A 6,984-nucleotide genomic window follows, 5' to 3' on the forward strand; every position below is an offset into this window, starting at 1 on the left:
TATACTTCCTATACTAATATTATAAAGCTGAAAAGTTTGTTTGTTTGAACGCGCTAATCTCAGGAACTACTGGTCCGATTTGAAAAATTATTTCGGTTATATATACATATATACATGTATATCATATAGCTAAGACCAACAGGAGCGTGGCCATGCGGGTGAAGCCGCGGAGCGCAGTTAGTTTAAAATAAAATCAATAAAAATATTATTATAATCGAGGCTAAATTAAAATAATAATTGTATTTGAACACAGGATCAAATGTCATTTATTTCGTGATAATGTCGACGTGATATTTTTGAAATAATTGCTTCTATAGTATCAGATATCTGCAATTAATTTATTATATTGCTTTGAAATAAATTGAAATTTCAACTGATATTTAACATGTAATAAGCAACAAAACCCCAGTGATTATTAAAAAATATTGCAAAAAAATTATAATAAACTGCAAAGGTTTTTTTACATGATTTATAATTATCTTCTTAGCGCAGAATAGACGATGGTGTTTTCGTTAGTAAAGGGTAGAACACAATTTAGCAAGCTATGGCTATGATTATAAACAAGTTACCGAAAATTCTTAGATTCACGCATTCATGTGCTAAATACATAGTTAGTTAGTTTAGCAATAAGTATATAAATATTAAATTTATAAAATTAGCTTTCCGCCCTCGGCTTCGCCCGCGTTTTCGAAGAAAAACCGTCATAGTTACCGTTCCCGTAGGATTTCCGGGATTAAACGTATGTCCTATGTGTTAATCCATGTTACGCTCTATAATATGTGTACTAAATTTCATTTTATATATATATTCATTGTAATCGGTTCAGTAGTATTTGCGTGAAAGAGTAACAAACACAAACACAAACTTTCGCATTTATAATATACCAACCATTTAAGATTTAAAAGAAACACAAGCCATTTAAAAGAAAGATCAAACCCTTCCAAATCCGGAATCACATAGTCCCCACATAAAGCACACGTCTTTTCAATCTGCTCAGTTATTCGGTTATTAAAATCTGTTATTGTTTGTGCGAAATTAATTAGCTTTAATTACACCGTGATAATGGAATGTTCAATAAAGCCGTAGAGGGAGTTAAATGGAATATGTTACCTTTTACGTTGTTGTACGATATATCCATTGAGATAATATTACTACGTATGGAGGAGACACCAAGAACAAAATCTGTGCGCCATTTTTTTGCTCTAACTAAGTTTCAAAAATTATTATCTAGTTAGGTACTTACCGATGAAAGTTATTCCTTTGCACTTTTCCGTATTATTTGTATTATTTGTGCAATATCGTAACACACACGAAGGCATATTTGATGCGTTTCACTTTAAAACCATTAAAAAAAACCGCCCAACATACGCCACATGGCGTATGTTGAGTGGAACATAAGTGATGTAGGCGGTGTCGTCTCCATATTAATATTATCTCAATGGATATACCTAATTAATTTATTTTCGAGCGTGTGATACACTGGCTTAAAAAGCTGTTATTGAGATCTCGCTGTTTCCATGGCACACTGTTTGTCTTTAAAATCGTTATCGTAGACATTTTTAACTAGTTAAAAATAAACCAATTATTCAAAACAATAATTCACATGGAAACAGTCGTTGATTAAATTTGAAGCTGTAACAATAATTGACAAGAAAGATATTATTGAAGACGACACAGTCGCAGCGCTATTATACAACAACTTATTAATTAATCAACTAAATAAATGAAAAAAAAAACAAAAATTAACATATCCGTGCACCTTTTTAAGAGACTATTGAATATTAAAGCGCAAAGCAGCTCGGGCTATGTGGAATCGGCCGAAAAAAATGACAGCACATATACATAGTAAAATTTTATTATAACACGTTTCGAGGCAAGATCTTATACGCTCACTCAGATGTGACCCACTTAATGACGGTGTTTCAGGCGTTGGTCCATCCATCAGATGTTTGGACTATTTCTCATTTATTTAAAGCAATTTCATAAAAAAAATGTCCTTCTGAACCTGTACCCGTGTATAAGTTGAAAAAAAAAAAAATGCCGAAACGCTCTATCTCGTGCCTTGGGCTAGCAAAAATATCATTGAATTTAGCAAAATTTCGTCCGTCGATCTATCACTGTCTCAGAACAATTTCAATCGATTACCGTACGGGCACAAGTCCGGATTATTGGACTTGTATTTCTATTTCCAACTAATCCCTCACCCTGGCTTTTCTTGAAAGCAGTGTACTGATTAAAAAGTATCCATCTAGTTCAAGTAAATGTACATTTAAAACATTGTCGCTATATGTAATCTAAGGCAACAGAAATAAACATTTTCATGTTTAGTTAGATATTGTAGTGTACGTGTAGAGTTTAATATTTTAATTAGATATTAATTTATTGTCTCGATTTGATTGAACTGTATTGCAGGTTTATGAGGTTGGTATAACTGGTTATATAATTAAGTAGGTATTTTAATTCTCTTATGGTAAAACTTGATATTCTTCGAACTAATTGCAGTTTTTTTTTTATAAAAGTAAAACTTCATACCATATCGGTAAACAATACAATTCTTTCGATTATCTATTAGTAAAGCATAACACAATCCCAATAAACAATAGATACCTTTATTTACAATTAAATCAAACTACCAAAACAGTACAAAACATAGGCAAAGTAGAAAAACATTCGCCAGCGAAACGATGAAGAAAAATGTTACCGTCTAACATTACACCGCATTTGAAATTATAATAAGCACACTATAGCAGTCTAACTGAGCGTCTCCAACGTAAAATTAAATATTCAAATATTCTTAAAACAGACACAGATAACATTTTACTGGTCGTTTTGAAGTGTTCCGTGGACTCTTATCTTTTACGTTGTGAAATTTCTGTTTATTCGGATTAATAATTGTGATGGAAAAATTGTGTATCGATTTATGGATGAATTTTCAGTAATATTAAGGTTAGACGTTCATGATTGTAATTTTATTTTACTGTATTATGTAAATCTCTATGTTAATGATCTGAATCTTTTATAGTAAGAATGCATGAATTAGTTCTCTCTTTAAAATAATACAATTAGTTTAAAACCGAATTAATTCTAAATTATATTATTATGGATAAACAAAATACCGAAACGCAAAATTACAAAAATTTCAGATCAAAATTTAGAGAATGTGTAAGCTTCCTTTTAAATATTTTATACAGTAATATTTAGAATAAACATAACAATAATATTATGATGGTGAGAAAGCAATACCAACTTATTGACAGCATATTGCGATATTTTTTTTCTAGTCTCGAATGCTTGAACAAATTATAGTTATAATTCCATTGACTCGACTTTTTATATTCCATTTTTATTTAAACATTGATTTAAACGAATAAAATGCAGGTTTGTTTTTTAATTCAAGCATCATATAATCATCATCAAACTTCGATTAAAATACAAAGCACGTTTTTTTAGAGTCAGTTAACGAAACAGCAATGTTATGTTTCTTATTATATTCATCGGCCCATATACGTTCCCACTGCTGGGACACGGGCCACCTATGAGGGTACAGGCCATAATCCACCACGCTGGCCAAGTGCAGGTTGGCGGATATCACACGTTGTTGAAATTTTGATTCTAAGACATGTCGGTTTCCTCACGATATTTTCCTTCACAGTTCTAGCAGTGGTGATGTTATAACATGCGCAGATAAATTGCGATTGCGTGCAGATATAAAAACCAATTTATATCTGCACGACCGCCTGGTCTCGAACCCCGGACTTATCGAAATCTTAGGCCTCACCACTGAGCCACCAGCTATAGCTCTATAATGTGTATAATAATTTAAATTCTCCACATATTATGGAGAAATGATAAAGAAAACAAAATTGTAAACATTTTACAAATAAAAGTTAAACATCTCAATTCTAAACATGTCTTACAAGTTACATGTTAACAAGTTTTAAACTCTTGATAACATTTATAAATTTAAAGAATATAATATTTTGTTATAAACTTTTCTTTATTTTTATTATTTTCTTATATATTTATCATCTCTACCTCAAGAAAAAAAATCGCGTTTATCGGATCATTCTGTCTCGAAAATGGATGAACTTGTTTTGATTGCGTTTTTTGAATCGAAAGACATGGAGATGGTTCTTAGCGATGTTTCATCTCGAAGAGTTCTCGAATATATTCTGATCTCTTTGGTATTAGGTCTTTGTTATTAGGCCATTTTCAACATCATTTTTAACTAACGAATTATAATTATTATACATATTATGTAGATACTATGTCGATATTCAATGAATACCTTATAATAATAACCTTCTTTTAAGACGGGACCGGGCGAAACCTGGACCAACGGCTAGTTCCATAGTAAATATAATGTAATTTAGAAGCTTTTGTTTTTCCATCATGAAGCACTTTGCCTTTCTGCTAACTCTGGTATCAAAAATAAATCCTATTAGAAATATGTATAAGAACATTATACATTAGCATAAAATGATATGTTTGTATTTTATAAATTGAAAACAAACAATATATTTTAAGTGGCAAATTCTCTCTCTCTTTTACAGATTTATCATAATATCTATAGGAGAAATGTTCTAATATTTTTTTGTCTTTATTTCAAAAGGCAGAAGGATTCGAGATATTTTAATTTCCGGGTTTACCAGGAGTTGAGAAATTGACACGAAATCTGCAATAATATTAACTTTTCGTTTTGTTATCGTAATATAATGAAAGAGTATTTCAAGCTTAGTATTTTTTAGTAACGATCGTGAACTTATTTATTGAAAATGTATAAAAGTAGAGATTTTTCATTTTTAAACTCATAAAATAATTCTTCAGCCTTCTTATTCAATTTCTTTTGTGTAAAATATAATTTACTAAATATTTTTTTTTATATTTAAAAGTAAATCAGTATTTCGTCTTCTTTTAACAATCAAAACCATCAAAACGTTTTACCTACAATTACTGTATCAGAGAAAGGTAATGTCTACTCTAATACTTCCAAACTAATCTAGCTGTTAAGTTTTTACCTGCAAATAATATTAATTTGCTGCAGTGTTAAAATATATACGTAATATGAATTCGCGTCAGCACTTGAGATTATACCAGAGTTTCCCTTTTGAATACAAAGTGAACAGAATGTTTGCCTTCAGCTGGTTTTGGGAACATTATTATTTGTTCCTTTGATAGTGAACTATTTAGTTTGTTCTGTTCATTGTAATAATTAATAGCGAGTTAAACTTTATGCCTTTTGATATTGGGTATTAGTATGGACTAGCTGATGCCCGCGACTTTCTTTTAAGTACCTATAATTTAAACTTTATTTGAGGTTATGTATTACCTAATACCTATGTATTTATTATATAAAAAATATCCAATCATATTTAAGCCGAGTGTTTAGTCTATCTCTCTACAAAATATCATCAATACCAATGCAGTGGTGAAGACATGCAAGCGTAGCAGATAAACACACACACACACACACAATATAACAAAGGATATATTCATTGACTATACACTATCTAAAGTTCTCAAAACAACTAATTAATTTTAAGGTAAAGGTAGTCCTTAAACTTAATTATTTCAATATTTCCGCCAAAAGTGAGTTTCGGGTTACATCATTGAGGGAATACGATCTTCATTTACAGTTTAGGATCTCTGTTGAGTTTCACTGATCCCATAAGCTGATACCCGATACTTGTCTGTAATATAATACAAATATTTTAAGTTTGAAAGTCGATTTTTCAATTTTTCTTTTATCAATCTTTATAATAATATGTCGACTTTGTTGTGCTTATTCTGAACCGATTTCAACATAAATCTGCACTTTTATTTTTAGGGGGTAAAGATTGATATATTTTTGAGCTTTTAACGAGTAGTATGTTTTAACTTATTGTACTGCGATTATCAATATTGATCTGAGTGAAATAAGCTATATTTTTCTTACTTAATACAAAGCTTTCTTCACATATCTAACGAACGAAGCCGAAGGATTGGCTATAATGAAATACGCAGACATTCTAGGTATCCAACCCCATTAAATCTTAAACTAATCTTGTAAAGTAGACATCCAATAACCATACAAAAATATTTCTGATAAACATTATATTATGATAATATAATATCATACACAAAATACATATTGCATGAACACTCACACGTGCAGAAAAAATATGTGTGTATTATAAAATTACGGTAAACAATTATATTTTTATAACTAGGTACTACCAGAATATTGAAGGTAATAAATTATAAATTGTGTTGTATTGTAAAATATACTACAGTTTCAGAAAAAAAATATGAACAAGATTCTTGGAAGCTTTTTTATTACCTGAAGGCAAAACAATACAGGCATCGATATTCGATACCGGTTGCTTGCAATGTAAACTAAAACGCAACGTTTCAAAACTTATAGCTGTTAGCGAGATTGCAAAAATTACAAGTTTCCTACCATCTTACACAGGAAATTTATAAACGATTTTTCAGGATGAACGGATATTTCCAAGCGCCTGTTGAAAATTTTTAGCAAACACGATTAAAACGAACAGTGGAATTTTATAAGGCGTCAAAATATGTGGACCGCAAACAAAAATGTAAAGGAAAATAATATTCGTTCGTTGCAACGCTAGATGAAATTAAACCGCACGTAGCAGGCTAAAATTTGTACAAATATCTGGAGATATCTGCGTTGTAGTGCAATCATGAAAAAGCCAAATTAAAGAATGTCCAGTGGAAACATTAAAAAGGAAAAAGACGGGTTGCACTCCGGGAGTGCCGGCAGAAGTGAAAACTTGATTATTAACGTTGAGCATGTTTGATATTTTGGAATGGTATCCGTATTACGCTTTTTCGATCAGGTCACGTGTCCTGACGCGAGTTTAAGATTTTATACCCATTACAGAAAAAGTGCTCAACGCCGCTAAAGAAGTTTTCACTTCAACAACTAAAACAAAAATCCGCTCAAGTTGGATATTTCGATGCATCCATAAAAGTATC

The sequence above is a fragment of the Colias eurytheme genome, chromosome 18 (genome assembly GCF_061535395.1).
Source record: "Colias eurytheme isolate Ceu_HAF_F1 chromosome 18, ilColEury1 Martin Lab GWU primary, whole genome shotgun sequence".
Lineage (NCBI taxonomy): Eukaryota > Metazoa > Arthropoda > Insecta > Lepidoptera > Pieridae > Colias > Colias eurytheme.